Source organism: Cyprinus carpio, unplaced genomic scaffold, assembly GCF_018340385.1.
Source record: "Cyprinus carpio isolate SPL01 unplaced genomic scaffold, ASM1834038v1 S000006746, whole genome shotgun sequence".
Lineage (NCBI taxonomy): Eukaryota > Metazoa > Chordata > Actinopteri > Cypriniformes > Cyprinidae > Cyprinus > Cyprinus carpio.
This window is the reverse complement of record NW_024879345.1, coordinates 3,943,273-3,962,860: the sequence shown is the minus strand read 5'-3', so window position 1 is coordinate 3,962,860 and position 19,588 is coordinate 3,943,273. Positions and strand designations below refer to the sequence as shown.

At 36.0% G+C, this 19,588-nt stretch overlaps 1 long non-coding RNA gene across 1 annotated transcript in view; it reads right to left on the bottom strand.

Moving 5' to 3' along the window:
* Positions 1 to 17,138, bottom strand: part of LOC122144643 — a 44,110-nt gene extending 26,972 nt beyond the window's left edge. Inside the window, exon 1 of the long non-coding RNA XR_006159798.1 lies at positions 16,830 to 17,138. This is a non-coding gene — a long non-coding RNA (uncharacterized LOC122144643). The remainder of the gene's footprint in view (positions 1 to 16,829) is intronic.
* Positions 17,139 to 19,588: the final 2,450 nt, after the last annotated feature.

Genomic DNA, 19,588 nt, shown 5'->3' with positions numbered 1-19,588 from the left:
GCTAAAGTTAGAGGGTCAAATAAAGATGCAAGAGAGGTGTTTTAAGCCGATTCTTGAAGATGGTTAAGGACTCAGCTGCTTGGATTGAGTTGGGCAGGCCATTCCACCAGGAGGGAACATGTAATTTAAAAGTCCATAAAAGTGACTTTGTGGTTCTTTGGCCGCGTTCTGGATAAATTGTAAAGGTTTGATAGAACTGGCTGGAAGACCTGCCAAGAGAGCATTGCAATAGTCCAGCCTGGACAGAACAAGAGCTTGAACAAGGAATTGTGCAGCATGTTCCGAAAGAAAGGGCCTGATCTTATTAATGTTGAATAAAGCAAATCTGCAGAAACGGATAGTTTTAGCAATGTGGTCTGGGAAAGTTAGCTGAACATCAATCATAACTCCAAGGTTTCTGGCTGTTTTTGAAGGAGTTATGGTTGATGTGCCTATCTTGATGGTGAAATCGTGATGAAACGATGGGTTTGCTGGAACCACAAGCAGTTCTGTCTTGGCAAGGTTGAGTTGAAGGTGATGGTCCTTCATCCAGCAAGAAATGTCTGTTAGACAAGCTGAGATGCGAGCAGCTACCGTTGGATCATCAGGATGGAATGAGAGGTAGAGTTGAGTGTCATCAGCATAGCAATGGTATGAAAAGCCATGTTTCTCAATGACAGAACCTAATGATGCCATGTAGACAGAGAAGAGAAGTGGTCCAAGAACTGAGCCCTGGGGCACCCCAGTAGTTAGATGTTGCGACTTGGACACCTAACCTCTCCAAGATACTTTGAAGGACCTATCTGATAGATAAGACTCAAACCACTGGAGTGCGGTTCCTGAGAAGCCCTTTGCCAGTAGGGTTGACAGGAGGATCTGGTGGTTAACCGTGTCAAAAGCAGCGGCTAGATCAAGCAAGATAAGTATTGAAGATTTGGATTCCGCTCTTGCCAGTCTTAGGCAAACTCTCTGAGTTTGGAGACTTCTGCCTCAGAGAGTGAAGAGAAGAATGTGAATGAGTGTATGTTTGCTTATGACATGTGCTTGATGGATTGTGGTGTGGAAAATTGTGCACTGATGTTTTTAATTTTATTAATGAAAAACGTGGCAAAGTCGTCAGCTATTAGAGATGAAGCAGGAGGGGGAGGAGGACAAATGAGCAAGGAAAATGTTTAAAAAAGTATGCGAGAGTTAGAGGAATTGTTAATTTTGTTATGGTAGTATGTCCTTTTAGCAGTGGAGACATTAGCAGAGAAGGAAGAGAGGAGTGACTGATACACATTAAGGTCAGTAGTATTTTTGGATTTGCACCACACCCTTTCAGCAGCTCTAAGCTTAGAACGATGTTCGTGTAGAACATCAGATAACCAAGGGGCTGAAGGGGTGGTACGGGCTGGCCTGGAAGACAAGGGGCAAACAGTTTCTAAACAAGATGTAAGAGTGGAGCAGAAAGTATCAGTAGCACTGTTTACGTCAAAAGATGCTAACAGTTTAGGGGAAGTGAAGATTAAACCATTGCAGATAGCCGGGAGGGTGAGAGTGAGCATAGGTTACGTCGAAAAATGACATGTAGAGGGGTAAGTGATGTGTCAGGAACCATGTTGAGGTTAAGAGTGAGGAGGAAGTGATCTGAGGTGTGCAGTGGAGTAACCAGTGGAGCAGTGTCGTGTGTAAATAAGGTCCAGTTGGTTGCCTGATTTTTGAGTAGCAGTAGTTGACACTCGGCTGAGTTCAAAAGAGGCAAGCAGAGTGTGGAAGTCAGCAGATAGAGGTTTATCTAGTTGGATGTTGAAATCTCCAAGCATAACTAGGGGAGTACCATCCTCAGGAAAGGTTTTAAACATGTTGCTAGAGAGGTGTCACCACCAACATGACAAATCACTTTAATTTAATAGATCGTTAAAGATCGCGAACACAATTCAAACACCAACGTGATTCTGTTCCTAAATTACAATGATTCTTCTGTTTCATTCCTCAACCTTTTACATGTGCAATAAATGTTGTGATCACTTGGTTCATCCGTGCAGCATATGATCACACCATTTCAATAATAAAACCTAAACACACACCCCCACTGCCACTGACCTAAAGAGAGCAGCTGTCATCTGTCATGAATGAAACAGCTTCACAGTCTTTTCAGCCACACAGCATCATTATTTCTGTTACAAACATTCAAATCACAGAAATACTGGGATAAAAGTTTATAGTTCATATATAAACTATGTATACGATGTGTATGGTAGCAATTAAAACAGAGTAAATCACCTTTTGAAAGTAATTTGACACTTCAAATGAAGATTTATCGATTACATTGTTATGCCAGTAGGTGGCGAAAAGGGGTGTTATTAAAATGTGTCTTTTAATTATACAAGAGATTTGTTAAAGAACACTGATTCATCCAGTAATTAAACAAGTACATCTTGAGTGAGTCATTGAATCATTCATTCATAAATTATGTGATTTTGTTTAGTTGTGTGTTTTTTCTTCAGAATCATGAGAGAACCACAACTTCCATTGGGGAAAAAATAAATAAATTAATTTATCCAAAATCATGCAGTTTTATTTTGCACACAAGCAGCTCTTAAAGAGTCTAGATTAAAAAAAGCATGTTGATTTTTTTTCATGGTATGCAAAAAAGAGACACAGGATAACTGTTTGATATCATTATTTAATCACATTGGAATCAAAACTGGGAATCGAAAAGAATCGAAATCGACAAGCAGAATCGGAATCAGAATCAGAATTGATAAAATTCAAACAATACCCAACCCTATACATAACACAATGTAAATAGTGAGCTAATATGAAATACTGAGGAAAAGTGAGGTAAAACCAAGCGGCAACCTTCTGGTCTCTCTCTTGAAACCAACACGGAAGTGTTCAGATGTACATTTTTCAATATTGTTATACACATGCCCCAAATATCAAGAAAATCACATACCAACCATTTACTATTGTAATTGTGTATTTATTATTTGGATATTTCGTGGGTACAGAGGTTCCTCTGTGTTGTTGTGGTCAGATATCAACGCGGAAGAGTGAAGGAAGCATGTGACACGATGACGTTGTCTTGTTATGGGACTCTAAAGATTGACAAGGCGAAGGACGAATCAGAGTTTGTCTGAGTCACAGCACAAACACGCAGGAGAGCACACACACACAACACTGGGAGAGGCTATTTATAATCAGATCGCGTAAATCAGTGGAAAATGAATAGAAATTATGATTATGTCAGAAGAAATATGAAGTAAACATGAGTAAGTATATCCATATATCTGCATGTACATGCAGCTTTGGACTATAATCCCTTATTGACGCTGTTCAGTGAATCTGTGTGAACACAAATAAACTGTTGCTGACCTGACTGAATATGAATGAGTGGTAAATGTCTATTCAAAATTTGATATAATACGGATTTATTATTTTGCACTCCTGACATAAATTACTAAATTACTGTTACTGCAACAATGTTTTAACAAAAATGTTTTTATTAAGTGGTCAAATATCGAAACAAAAGCCTTTAATCTTTCTACTGATTGCACAGTTTGTCCAGAGTGTGATGTTTAACGTGCTGTGAAAGTGAAACAACAATAATCTGGGATCGCCGATGATCCTTGAACACAAAGGGGTTTTAAACTGCAATTCATCGACCGGTCGCTAAAGACTGGCTCCAAAATGGAGTTAATCCCATAGACCCCCATGTTAAAATGCCCAACTCAGCAGAAAAAAAAAAAAAATGTTAACAGCCTGGTACAAAAAGTGGATTTGGTCTATATAGCTAATTTTGCCATTCATGACCACTGTGAGGGGGTGATTTTTTTTTAGAACTCATCCATTTAAACTATATTAAGTTCCTGCATAATTAAGGGCATGGGCGAGTGACAGTTGAGTGACAGTTGGATTGCCGCTGCTGTCACCACCGTCGAGCTAGGGGGGGCATGGTTTCAGCAACCAGCTTCACCCACGTCCCACCTCTTTGACCATTTTAAATTATTGAAGAGTGACGCATGGCGACACGCTGCCAAGATGCCAATGGCTCAGCAGTGGCAATCCACCTGTCACTTAAGTGGCCACGCTCTTCATTTTCTAAAAGAAAAATTACATTACTTTTTAACCAGAAATGCTCATCTTGCACTAGCTCCACGATGCATGTCAGTGACTTAACGCATTATGTAATCCCATTGGAAAGGTCGCGTGCAGTTAGCTCTTTGTCTGTTCGCTCTGGTTCAGAAAGGTAGGGTAGGGCGAAAAACTCCATCTCATTTACTCCTCCAACTTCAAAATCATCCGACATCTTTGTTTTACCTTTTTTTAAAGGGCATTTGACTTTCTTTGCATGGTTGCTTTGTAAACACTAGGTCCATACTTTCGCCTACATACCTACCTTTCCAACTTGACTACATAATGTGTGAAGTTGGGCTAGTGCAAGACGAGAATTTGGGGTACGTAATTTAAAAAAATAATAATAATTTAAGAAAACGACCAATCATTTCCAATAAGACCCTTATTGATCTTCTGGGATCGTGTAGAGCCTTTTGAAGCAGCACTGAAACTGCAATTTGGACCTTCAGCCTGTTGGTCCCCATTGAAGTCCATTATTTGGAGAAAATCCTGGAATGTTTTCCTTAAAAACCTTAATTTCTTTGTGACTTAAGACAGAAACACATGAACATCTTGGATGAAGTGGGGTTGAGGAAATTAAAAGGAAATTTTTATTCTGAAAGCGAACTAATCCTTTAAGTTAATTTATTTTCTGGAAATCAAACCCTCCATCCACAGTTCAACACTCATTTGCATCCACGATTCATCTCAAATCTGACGGCACAAGTATCTAAATTGCACAGACAGAGTTTGGCTAATGTATGTTACATTTGAAGGGAATGCATTCTAGCTTTCCAATACGTCAAAACAGTGATTATCAGTTTTGTGTGTCCACTCATCCGAAGCACGTACATGGAAAGCCACATCTCCAACAGAGCTCAAATACTGAGTTCTTTTTCAAGTCTTGTGCTTGAACAGACAAAATCACACAAAAAATGTAAACATGCCCATCTCTGCAAGTATCCAGTCAAACATAGCAGGTTATGTCTTAAGTGAAAGTAAACAATCAACAAAAACAACACATGAGTAACAGTATCTGATAAACCTAATAAGCTTAATTAACCAGCTGTCTGTGTTTTATCAAACAACAAATGACAAAAACTCACTGCTCTTGACTGAATAGCTTTTGTAACTTAATGGTTAATCTTTATTTAATTTATACACTGAAGATTATATGCAATGTTATTTTATATTTGATTATTTAAATTCTGTTGCCTTAGAGGTCAAGATTTGTAGTTTGTAAATGAAATTACAGTACTATATACTGTAATTGAGAATACAGTAATAATATGTAAAACATTTTACAGTAATTTACTGGCTTACTGTAAAATTTACCGCAATCTCTTTACAGTGTATCTGTCAGTATGTCTGTCTGTCTGTCTCTGTTTTAAACTAGTTGTGGATATGTTCTTTATTTTTTAAACCTATGGGAGTTTGTGCTGAATGAGTATAAAATCATTATTTTTGTATTTTTTATTTTTTTACAAAAATCCAAAACTATAACAGTCTTTCTAAAATACTTCATCTGAGAAATATCCATGCATAACGTCTGAACTGACAGTTAAATTTGATTTAATGACTGATTTCTACTATTTGGTGAAATATCACGGCAAGTGTTTCACACTAGCAGCTCTACCTTCAGACTGATGACACATCTCCACAAGGGCTGTCTTCAGCTCCAGAGAGAATTTCAGTTTCTCCGTATGGTTGTCAGAGTCCATAAAACCACTGCGTAATGCGAGGCTGTCAGCGGGAAGGGAGGGAGGGAAGCGGTGTACCATATTACGCAATTTAAAGCTGCAGACAGAGTGAGAGAACCTGGCCTTGGCTCAACTCGACTCTTCCCGAACACATCTGCACATTCACAGCATGTCTCTCAGTAATACTCAGTTCTCACATTATAAAATAAATCTCACTGCTTGTATTCATTCATGACATTGTAGCAAGAATGCAACACTAAATCTTTTAATTCAGAAAACATCACAACTATGCCCTAAAATATGAAGAGAGATTCATGGGGCTAGGGGAAAACTCAGAGTGAAATGGAATTTGGCACTTGAACGCCACAAAAGCAGTTTTTAAACACACACAGCCACTTAACATGAGATGACCTGTGCAAATAGAATCTTTTCACAAGTTCCAGAAATTAGTCCAAAATGCATGGAATAAATTAATATATTGGGGAATACTGATAAAGGGAATTATATAAATTAGGCTCACTGCAATAACTCTACTTCCACTGGGATATACTGTATGATACCTTCCAAATGTATTTGCTGCTTTGGCACCCCTCCTAAATTCCTTGCATTTTACAGGCTAAATATTCTCTTTCTTTCTAAATGTGGCACACATGAAAATATTTGGGTTATTTATACACCTGACCATCCGTCCAGTATAAAAACAGCTAACCACTGAAGTTTCCAAGCATAGTGTGGTCTTTACATAGCTGTTCAAATATAAAAATGATCCCAAACCCACAGACATGACATATCACTTCCTAAAACAGATAATAAGACATAATATACTACTCAAAATTTTGGGATCAGTAAGATTTTATTTATTTATTTTTAAGAAATGAATACCTTTATTCAGCAAGGGCACATTTAATTGATCAAAAGTGACAGCGAAGACATTAATAATGTTACAAAATAAACCTATTTCAAATAAAATAATACTTTTGTACTTTCTATTTATCAAATAATCTTGAAAAAAAGTTTCCTGATTTCCTAAAACTATGAAGTCCTTTTAAACTGTGATAATAATAGGACATTTTACTTGAACACCAAATCAGCATTTTAGAATGATTTCTGAAAGGTCACATGAATATTAAAATAAGAAAACGGTTGTTTTAAATTCTAATAATATTTTCCAATATTACTGTTTTTAATGTATTTTCATCAAATATAATAAGAGCATAAAAGACTTCTTTCAAAAACACTAAACATCTTACTTTTAACAGTAGTATAATATTTACCTTTAAAATAATATATATATAATATAATATAATTTTTTATATATATTTTTTTTTTAATTTTATAATATAATATAATTTTTTATGTCGAAAATTTGATCAACTCTGCATGCGTTGAACATTTTATAAACATTGTTGCGAAAGATTTTCAGTTCTGGCCCACTCCAACATTCTCATGCAACATCCTAGGATTACTCTACAGACCATTAGCCAAAATGCACCATCTCCTCAGGAATGCAGACAGTGCATTCTTTCCCCATAGGCTACTGGGAGGAGAGCTGCAAAATGGCATGCATTGATTTGTAGGGCAAAGTACAGCGATGAGAGAGACGAGCTGAAAATAGGACAGCAATAAAAAGTGAGAAAGAGTGAGATAGCAAGGGAGAGGGAAGGAGAGCGAAAGTGTCTGGTTGACAGAGATGCTGGAATGTGAGCTGCTCTGTCCAGCTGTGTGTCCAGAAGCAAAGGGGCCATCCAAATGCATCAGGTCATGAATAATTATGAGGTGCTTCCCACACTAATCTCAGGTCTTGAATTGTGTAGATTTTGATTGGACATGGATCAAAATGCTGAATTGTGATCAAAGAACCAAAAAAACACCAAATCAGAATTTCAAAGAATTTCAGCAGGGTAAAAATTGACCTTTATATATGTGAAAAAATGTGGATGAATTGAGAAAATTTACCAACCATAAACAAATTCTTACTGACCATGAAACTTGAATCACAAAAAAATAAAAATAAAAAATAAGAAAATAAAAAATTGTTCTTGTGACTGTGGAATTATTTAGCTGTGTTTCCTCTGTTTTGTCAGTCACATCATCATATACCATTTTTGTATTATTCTTTTTTTTACTTGTGCTCAGCAGTTCATTTTGGACCCTGATTGTGTGTGTGAACCTTGGACTTAAAGTATAGAATATGGCACATTAAATATTTTAAAGAATATTTGTCATGCATATGCTGTAGAATGTCAAAGTAAAAATATTTAAACATTTTATAATTAAAAAAAAAATAATTGACTACAACACTACTTAAAACACCATTAAATAAAAATCTATGCTTTCCAAGTCACATGATTACTTCATTAGCATCCACCTGTGTGCATCTGAAGGGCTTAACAGTCCACACGTCTACCAATAAGAACCAGAAACATTGTTTAAGTAATCCTAAAACTATATCCTTCAAGAGAGTAAAATTATATAGTAAGCACTATATGGAATGATAGTGAATTTGGTTGTAGTCCAAAGCTGAACATCCAAAAAAGAAAGTCATTGAAAGAAAGGTCCCCAAGAGGCATCTAGAAGTCTCAACACATAAAAATACCAATCAAGAACGGTACACACATTTCATAAATCTCTTATGCATTAAGATGAATGCTGCTAAGATGTGTAGTTGAACCTAACCCAGCACATCAAACTTCCCCGCAGTGAAGCCTGCTGTTTTGGGGATGATTCCTTAAATCAGGGACTGGAAAACCCATAAATATTGAGGAAAAGATGGAAGGAGTAGAGAACAATCTTACTGTAAAAAAAATAAAAAAATAAATAAATAAATGTGCACCAGGACTGAGAAACCTGTTCATTTTCAAATAGTAATGTTGATACAACATGTTGGGCAATACACATGGTCTAATTTCTGCCAGGAACAGTTTATCTTAAAGGGTTCATATGACATTGCAAAAAAGAACATTATTTGGTGTATTTGGTGTAATGCAATGTGTTTATGCAGTTTAAGGTTCAAAAAACACATTATTTTCCACATAATGTACATTATTGTTTCTCCTCTATGATGCCCCGCCTTTCTAAAAACGCATCGATTTTTACAAAGCTCATCGTTCTGAAAAGTGAGGTGGGCTCTGATTGGCCAGCTATCCAGTGCGTTGTGATTGGCTGAATACCTCAAGCATGTGACGGAAATGTTACACCCCTTAACACTGTGATGCTGTGTCCCCCTGCGCAACGAGACAAAACCAGTAAAACCCATTATAAACGAGGCATTTGCTGCATCCAGTGGGGACATAATTACTGATTATAATGACTTATACTGTCTTTTTACGTGTTGTGTTGCGTTGCGTATCGTGCCATGTAAACATAAAATCTTGTCTGCATTTGTGATTGGAGAAACGACAAACAACAAGCGCTACTCTACACTGCTCAAAACTCTTGTTTGAATCATCAGTGGCAATCCTTTAAATCATTTAAATATGAAAACTTACTTACAGGCTGTGAGTCAGAAGCGCCAGACTGTCCTTGCGAAGTTGGAATTGCCCCACATACACCGGCATTGTAGGCTACTCTCTCAGGAAACAGTCATCGTCCTACATAAAATGCACTGCACACATCTGAATATTTGGGTTGACCTGTTCCGGAAAAGTGTTGCAAAAACAACTTAACCAATGATTTCTAGTTGTTTCCTCTTTTGAAAGGCCAAACAAAGTAGTTTCGCTTTCACAACGAAACACACAGCGTCTCCACGACATGGTGGCAGCAAAAATACTATGGCGACAGTGATTTTACCAAGTACAACGTGTTCCTAGATCAACATCCTTGTTGATCCTGGAACAACATTCCACTTAACCAATCAGAATTGAGGGATAACTTTTCAGGAAATATCTGTTTTAGGCTTACGATCAGGGTTAGGTGCTTCTACACCCTTGTTAATCAGCTATCATTTCACACTGATTTCAGGAATAAATTATGGGTAGTTTTAGGTTTAGGGGTAGGGATTGGGTTTAGTCTATATTTTTGGACAGTAATGTTGATCCAGGATCAACAAAAGATTCAGGAACATGTCTTACTTGGCAAAATCACAGCGACCACAATAACACAGCAAGAAGTTATGCCTTCTTTCTTTGCGTGAACATTTGGGCGGCATTATGCAAATCTTCCCACATCGTGATGTAGATGTGGGGGCGTGTTAGAATGAGCCGTTTTAGGAGGGCATGGTTGACTCTTAACTTTTATAAATAATATCTCTTTGGTTTTGAGTCTTTAGTCTCTGCAACTTTACAGATTGTCTTCATGCACCAAGAGCTTCAAAGAGAAAGGAAAAATTTAAATCGCATCATATGACCCCTTTATGATTACTAACACCATGGTTGCTCAATCTAGCTGCAGGACCTATTTCAAAGAAACCAATTCGCAATTTTCCAGAGAACATTGCATAAAGACTGAAGCTGTGTCTCAATTCAAGATTACAAGTTTTTTTTTTTTCTTCAGTTTTTACGACATCCCCTTGCACAACTGGATAAGAAGGAGGGTTTACTTTTGTTTTTTTCAGTTCAAAACTTTGATAAGCAAAAATACACAAATCACAAATTTAGTTTCCTAAATGTCACAAACAAACTACTTACTAATTAGCATATATTGTAACCAGCAAAGTTTTAGTGTATATATAAGTACATGCATTGTAAAGCAGCTCTTTTTCTAGATAGCTGGAACTCTACCTAGAAAGGTTTAGGATCGGTACTTATCACTAACACTAAAGCTTTAGTTATATCCTAAACTTAAATTTGCAAAGAATGTGGACTAGTGCTTCTAAACACTGACATGACCTCCTCATTATTTAAAGTGAAGATGTGAAAATCGTAAAGTTTCATCAGAATTTAATCATCTTATCGAGTCTTTATTTGCAACACCTTATTAACTTTGGACTCGAAATCTGGGTCAGCTGATTTATTGCCCTTGTCTTCTACCTGTCTTTCACACCTTTTTATACATCCATGATTTAATGACAAGGCGGTAGCAAAGTTTTTAAAAAATACATTCAGGAGACTTTATTCAAGGCTGTAGATGTAGGGAAACATTCCTGGACTCACTCAAACACATTCAATGGGTATGTCAAAACCTCTTGAAGGAGAAGCTGAAATTTTCTGAAAGTGTGTTATTTTAACATTACGGTATATTATATTAAGTGTTATGATTACTCAAGAACAAGCTCTGTGTCAGGATACTTGCACAAACATGTTGGCTATTAAAGACAGAAATACTAAGAGAACAATAATTGGGCCATTTGCCAATTTTATCTCCCCAAACAAACAGGCTTTGCTATAGCAACAGAGCAGTGATGTCTAGGCTTCATTTCACATTCACACAATCAGTGTTTGGGATTGACAACTACATTTACAACTGGTGTGACTCTTTAATTATACAGCTCATACAACAGCAAATTAAAATGTGTTTTTACAAATATCATAAACTGTTAGATTTCTATACATTTTTGAGAGGCTACACTGCATAACATTTTACAACCTAAACTAACCTTCACAAGAAAAGTTCAAATAATCAGATATTTTAAAAGTCATACAATATGACCGTAACCCACATTCTGAGGGTTATTAGTAGCCAAAAAATGGCTACTGACCAAAATGACAAAGATATTTAATGCATAAATATTTAATGTAATCTAAGGGGCTAATCTATTTCTTTATTTCTTCTTTATAATTATTATTATTTTAATGAATAAATTAATATAACCATATTCAGAACCACAGGATTAACAGCCATATTATTCTGTGCTAATGCAGCCTGTGAGAGAACAGGAGGGTGAGGGAGATTCTTCACTCCTTCAGCACTACATCATGCTTGAATCTTCTGAGAATATATATATATATATATATATATATATATATATATATATATATATATATATATATATATATATATATATATATATTCTTTTATCGAAATAACAGAAGACAAGTCGCCGGGTCAAGAACCAGTGCTGAATCATAAAACATTAGAAGATGGTTAGTATAATTTAGTATGCCCATGATTTTCATGTGAACCTTAATAGCACAATGGTCACACCTCAGTTGCTCTTCCTGATTTCTTTAATACTGGGAAACTCCATTATTTTGGAGCCACTGGGCATAGGACGCTATAAGAAAGCTTCATGTCAGGATGGCTGAATGGGCAACCAGGGAGAGTAGAAAAGCTTTTGGAAACATGGACAATCACTAATTGGAGACGAGATTCATTGGCAATGAGCAACAGTTTCTTATGCAATCTGAATGATGAATAGGACTGAAGCTTGTATAGTTGTGTACATGTTTGCTGTATGGGTGGGCTAAATTTGTTCTTTAATTCCACCAATGAACACGTCCAAACCATATCTCACACTGGAGGGTTTCTATTTGAATTTACAGTTAATTTTCATTTTTGTAATTAAGAAGAATGCAGTGGCTAGACAGGAAATGGTCTTCCTAGTTGGTAATATGCTGCACTGCATATATATATATATATATATATATATATATATATTAGTATTAGTATTATTTATTTATTTATTTGGCTAAATTATAACTATAAGCCTATAAAAATATAAAATATGCAAAGGAATAAACATCTAAAAGCAAATATTTATTTCAAAATATGTATCCATTATGATTACATAAATACCTATAATACGAAGTAAGCAGTTTTGCATGGCGTGTTTTCTATGATAAATTTTAACTGCTCCAGACATCAACTGTTCATCTGAATTACTGTACTGTAATTACGAGTTTCTGACTAAAAACCATTCAGGTCTTCATTGGACTCGTAATTACAAATTGGAAACTTATATGAAAGCTTGGATATTTCTCTCAAACGTTGTATAAATAAAAACAAAATGGAAGCGGCCTCCACAGTTAGCTCCTACCTCAACACGTATTGCTGTTTGATATGTCATTTGATTAGAGTTAATGATAATGGTGTGCTTTCTTTGTTCTAAAACGATCACATGCAGAATATAAGGGAATTAACATAGTGATTAAATTATTTGCTGTCATTAATAACCAAGCGCTTAACTTAAGCGCTGTGATTCTCGCCACAGAAATTAATCTGAGAACATTCCTCCAAGTAGAATCACTGAGTTGCTATATTGCAATTACAGTAATTCCAATTCAACGTGACTGCAACATAAGACACAGTGAACCTCCATGCGGCAGAATAATGATCACAGCAATACTAATTCTGGGTCAAACTCAACATGACAACTGTATGATTATTAAATGTTGACACTAGAGATGGGAGAATTTCAGTCTGGTTAAAAACAAAAACATTTGAGCAGGATTGGAAAAATGCAATCCCTCTTGAACTTCCAGGATATATGCAAGAAACAGAAATAAAAGGATCTCATCCAGAGCTGAACTAAGAAAAAATGCAGCACATACAAGATAGAAAGTCACAAACACACCAATGTTGAGTTGCATTAAACTTCAGTTTGTTATGCACCCGGACCGCCTGATCCAGGACAGATCACTCTGACCACAGTACCCATAATCATCCCTTATGAGTCACTAACTCAATGTACATAAGAGCTAAATGAATGAACAGCAGGGATTTCCACTGGCTGAACTGTGGTGTTCAGGCTCGGGTCTATACTGTCACGACCCTGCCTCAGTCCAGGGGGTATTAACACTCAATAGGAAACCATGAATGATAGCAAAATGATGCAAAATAGAATGTAGTACATCCGTGGTGTCCCCCAGCCATTGAAAGTTACGGCCGTTAAGCTCATGATCAATTTGATGGAATTTGTTAAAGTATTAAAGGAAAACACACCCCCAGAATGGTAAAATTACTATTCAAAACCCAAGTTATGAATGCTATCTCTATTTGACCACTCTGGCATTTAATATACAGGCCTGAATCGTGAAAACAAGATGCCAAACCATCTGAATGGAATATATTCCATTATCAGAATGTGTAGGATCACTTGCAGGTTTTCTTTAGGCATACACAGATCTTACAGTTACAAATTTCCATAATACTTTAACAGGAATCTCCTGGATACCACCTAACAACAAATGGTCATTCTTAACATTACTGTGTCCGTGTTACAGTATAATTTTGATTGTAGAGGAATATATTAATCAACAATATGTACTATTAGTTTGCCCAAAAATGACCATTCTGCCGTCATTTACTCATGTTATTCTAAACCCATAAGACTTTTGTTCATTTTTGAAACACACATGAGAATATTTCTAATGAAACCTGGGAGATTACTGTACTTCCATTGAAAATCCATTTCACCAAAACTATGACACTATAACAAGTTTATAAAGACATTGTAAAAGTAATCAATATAAATCAAGTGGTTTAAGCTAAGTCTTCTAAAGAGAACCAAATACTTTGTATGATGAACAAATTTAATTTAGGTTTTATTTACATATAACATGGATTTTATTGTTTTTTTTTTTTTGTACTGTCCCTTTGACATATATTCATTATATAGCCTATGTTCAAGCAATTAACTAAGTAAGTAAAAAAAAAAAAATTAAGACATATTCAGTGACAAAAACATCTTTTAAGGGTGTTAAGGTTTTACATTTAAGAAAACAGTTCACAATTTTTTCACAACTTGCCTCATAAAGCTTGCCAGAAATTAAATACATGTATGAGGATGGAAATAACACCATGTTTACATCTCTTGTATTAATGGATAAATAATAAGCTGAGAAGTTTAACACAAACCTTCCCTACTCTCATCTACACACACTACCCCCATTCCACAGTCCTTCAGCACTACCTCATGCATGAATCACCGCTCGAAGCTTTTTAACTTTGTCATGCTCTTTAAACGGGGGTTTAAATCATTGTGGACACATATAAAAGCATTCATGAACCAGAACTCACCGGTGTCTTGTGTGTGTAAAGCCCTGCGTCTATCCAGTCACAGAAAGCTAAATGCACACAGTATTAAAAGACTGCTTCACCATTACTGCTTCTGCTTCTGGATCTCTAATATCCTAATCCAAGTGTCCACAATGTATCTATCTCTCAGCTGACTCTCTCCAATTCAAACCAAACAACTCCTCCTTTTCCAGTAGCTCCACCTTTAAAAGCTTCATCATCCTCCCACTAAACTGTGTCTTCAGTCTCAGCCTGTCAGTGGAGGAACCTCCCAAGAATGAAATAGGAGTTAGTACCCCATGCTATTCCTCAGCCGACAAACTACAAAACCTCATGTTTTTTTTTTATTAACATCATCTGTCATCAAAATTGATGTCAACTATAAATGAAAGTAAAAAAACTGTCCCGATTTAACTGAACATTTTGACATGGTTTAGTCTAACAGACACACAATAAAAAAAAAAAAACAAAACATTTTAAAAATAAAATAACTTCTCTTAATGACTGTATAAAAAAAAACACGAAACAAACCTAAAATACCTTCTTTCTTCTGTGGAACACAAAAGAAGATGTTTTGAAGATTGTTGGTAACCAAACCATTTTGGTGTTAATTGATTTGCATTTTATGGAAATCAATCAATCAAAATATTACTTTGAGATATTTCTCAAAGCATTTTCTTTTATGTTCCAAGTCAAGTCAAGTCAGCTTTATTTATATAGCGCTTTAAACAAAACAGATTGTGTCAAAGCAACTAAACAACATTAATTAGAAAAGTGTGTCAATAATGCTAAATGACAGTTAAAGGGCAGCGGCAAGGAATCAAAACTCCATCGGTGACAGAATGGAGATAAAACCTTGGGAGAAACCAGGCTCAGTTGGGGGCCAGTTCTCCTCAGGCCAGACGAAACCAGCAGTTCAATTCCAGGTTGCAGCAATGAAGAATGAAAGTCATACAGTCTTGGAATGACATGAGGTTGAGTAAATGATCGCAGAATTTTCATTTTTTTGGGTGAACTATCCCTTTATTTTCAGTTTGACCCTCTGGAAGATGTATTTTTTTTACATTTATGGTAGAAACTGACAGCTGTGAATTCAAAAGTATTACAGGATGAAATTTTGGTGACTACATTTTGCACTTTCTAACTGTACTGTATATGTAATTAAATAAATTTGAAATTACAGTACAATTAAATTGTAAAGTTAAGATATCAACTGAAGTGACCTGTTAAATATCTCTGTCACTGTAAAATGCAATGATTAAAAACATGTTGTATTTTTCATACAGGGAGGGGCAAGGAATTTCATACATTTAAAACATGATTGTAGTTCAATGTTTTATCACACAAATACATTGCATGGCTAAATAAATATGGATAAAAATATTGTAAATATTTTACAATAATATTACAGAGAAAATACAAAATTGTGCTTAAAAATATAGATTTACCACATTTACCAAGGCAATTACCTTGTTAACTAATGAACAGATTTTATTGTATATTTTGTTGTATAATGCCTATATCACTCCCATTAAACATTATTTCTTTTTTTCCCTACGAAAACCAGAGTTTTAACACTTGCATATGTTCACATTGTACATGTCAGATTCAACAAGTTAATAGGATCTTAATCTGCTGCTATTTTCTGTTTTCAGTAGTGCGGTGTTGTTATTTTTTCATGCTACATCTCTACACTGTGATATAGTGTTAACTGGAAGCGTTACCTTAAGGATGTAACACTAATATTTCCTTAAGGAAATATCCTTCCGAATTTATTTATTTATTTATTTATTTATTTATTTATTTTTAAGCTAATGATTCAGTCATGCTGAATTATTCAATTCACGTTTTGAATTCAATGAATAAGACCATTTCTTTAAGATGATACCCACGTGAAGCCCACCTGACAAAACATTTTACAGCCTAATATTAAGCTGTGAATTATTGCTATAGAAGTTTCCTTTACTCTCTATGATTCTAGAACAGAAGCCACACCTCTCAGCCCTCTCTCGCCCACTGGTCTTATTTACTCACAAGTTCTTCCTAAGGGCACCCAACACCCGTTTTTCCTGCCAGTGCACACTCACAGATTTAACTTTTGGGTGAACGCTTGTTTCGAAAAAAATATCGGAGTGAGAATTGAAAGCCATCGCTTACCTCTCTATGCGGAGAACAACCGTGTCTTATTCACTGTTATATGTGAATGTGTGCATGTATTTGTGTGCTGCGCGCTGGACGCTGTCAGTATTCCAAAGTCTCCGCCCACTCAAACCAAACCCCACCCACTCCAGGGCAACACCACCCCGTCATCAGCCACTAGCGTTTCGAGTTCTGGCCAGACCCCCGCGCGACCCAATGTGTGCGTTGAATAAGCCGAGCGAGTGACACGGCTCTGAGCACACACTACTGACAACATGGCTGTGTGTACACACACACAAACATGTTTAACGCAAACTTCTTTGCCCTTAACTGGTTAAACATTGACGTTGCATTATGTTCTTGGCAATTAAAATAGTCCCCACAAGCTCATGGATCAAGTTTTTGAACGTTGAATCGTACCGAATACGAAAAAAAAAAATCTGCAATAATAAGAACATTAGCCTACTACTAATAAGACCATAAATATGTTGTCTATAAAGTAAATTAGTGTTCAATCCATGTCGTTTATACTGGCTAAAATATCAAACTCTTAGACAACAACTTACTTTTAATATTATACAATTTTACTTAGGCTTGTAAAATAAGTGTTTTTTCACCATGATGGTGGGTACTAGTATGAACAACATTTCCTTGTTTGCAAACACTGATGACGTATTTTATGGGCGGAGCCTACCGGGTGGTAGAAAATGCCAGATCTAAAGTAGCAGTCTATGGAAGCCATGGAATAAAACAATAAAAAAGGAAATTTTGAGTTTATATTTCAAAAATCTGATTTTTTTCTTTAAATTCCGAAATTATGTCTAGTAATTCTGGTAAGAAAAATCAACTTGTTATTCTCTCTTTTTCCCTCGGCTCAGAATCATGAGGTTATAATCACACTTCAGGTTTTTTTCCCTCAGAATTGACAAACTCGCAATTGTTGAGTTTAATTAAGTCACAAAGATCGAACTAGGAGATAAACTTAAAAAAAAAAAATTTAAAAAAAAGAGTCAGAATTGTGAGATAAAATAGTTAAATGTTATGTAAAATGTTATAGGTTTAAAGGGTTACTCCACAGCAAAATGAAAATTGTGTCATTAGTCACTTACCCCCATGTTGTTCCAAACCTGTAAAAGCTTCGTTCGTCGTTCGGAACACAATTTAAGATAGTTTGGATGAAAACGGGGAGGCTTGAGACTGTCCCATAGACTGCCAAGTAAATAACAGTGTCAAGGTCCAGGAAAGTATGAAAACATTCATCAGAATAGACCATCTGCCATCAGTGATTCAACCGTAATGTTATGAAGTGACGATAATACTTTTTGTACACAAAGAAAACAAAAATAACAACTTTATTTAACAAAAGTGGCGTAACGCCATTTTGGCAATTCTGAGCAGTACACAGATGGCGTATGCTCTTCTGTGTCCAGGTAAGGTCTGTGGTTCAGGAGTGGCTTAACAAGAGGAATACGACAACTGTAGCCAAATTCCTTGACACATCTGTGTGTGGTGGCTCTTGATGCCTTGACCCCAGCCTCAGTCCATTCCTTGTGAAGTTCATTCAAATTCTTGAATCGATTTTGCTTGACAATCCTCATAAGGCTGCGGTTCTCTCGGGTTGGTTGTGCACCTTTTTCTTCCACACTTTTTCCTTCCACTCAACTTTCTGTTAACATGCTTGGATACAGCACTCTGTGAACAGCCAGCTTCTTTGGCAATGAATGTTTGTGGCTTACCCTCCTTGTGAAGGGTGTCAATGATGGTCTTTTGGACTACTGTCAAATCAGCAAGCTTCCCCATGATTGTGTAGCCTTGCGAACCAAACTAAGAGACCATTTTGAAGGCTCAGGAAACTTTTTCAGGTGTTTTGAGTTGATTAGCTGATTGGCATGTCACCATATTCTAATTTGTTGAGATTTTTGTAGGTTTTTGTTAAATGTGAGCCAAAATCATCACAATTAAAAGAACCAAAGACTTAAACTACTTCACTCTGTGTGCACTGAATTTATTTAATACACAAGTTTCACAATTTGAGTTGAATTACTGAAATAAATGAACTTTTCCACGACATTCTAATTTATTGAGATGCACCTGTATTCTGACGATGCTTTTCATACTTTCCTGGACCTTGACACTGTTATTTATTTGGCAGTCTATGGCACAGTCTCAAGTCTAGCGGTATTCATCCAAAATATCTTAAATTGTGTTCTGAAGACGGACAAATCTTTTACGGGTTTGGAACGACATGGGGTTAAGTGAATAATGACAAAATTTTCATTTTGGGATGCTTTAACTGTAGGGCTAATACAATATGTCCCCTACATGTGAATATTATATAGACGTATTGTTTAAATCTAATTTATAATTAAAAGTAGGGTAATCATTGCAGGTTTCATCCATAGTTTGTCCGTTTAAATTTCTGTGTTTAGCTTCAGATGGCGTCTTTGATGACAGTATTATATAAAAAATTATTAGCATTCCGATTCTGACATCCAAAGGCACAACCATACATTTTTTTTCTCTTATTCCATGGATTTCCCTCTACTTGTTCCCAGTGTTTTTCTGCCACCACAATGTATGCAGAGCTGCAAATGATGTAACTGCGACGTCTATTCCAAATTGGTCTATAGGCTGTACAATGAAGAAGAAATGTCTTATCCTGTCAATTTCAGGGACAACACTGAGGGCATATGCAGTCCAAAGGTGAATAGCCTGCTGACAGTGAGCAGAGGGACATCAGTAGTCAGTAGCATGCCTAACATGTCATAAAAAAAATA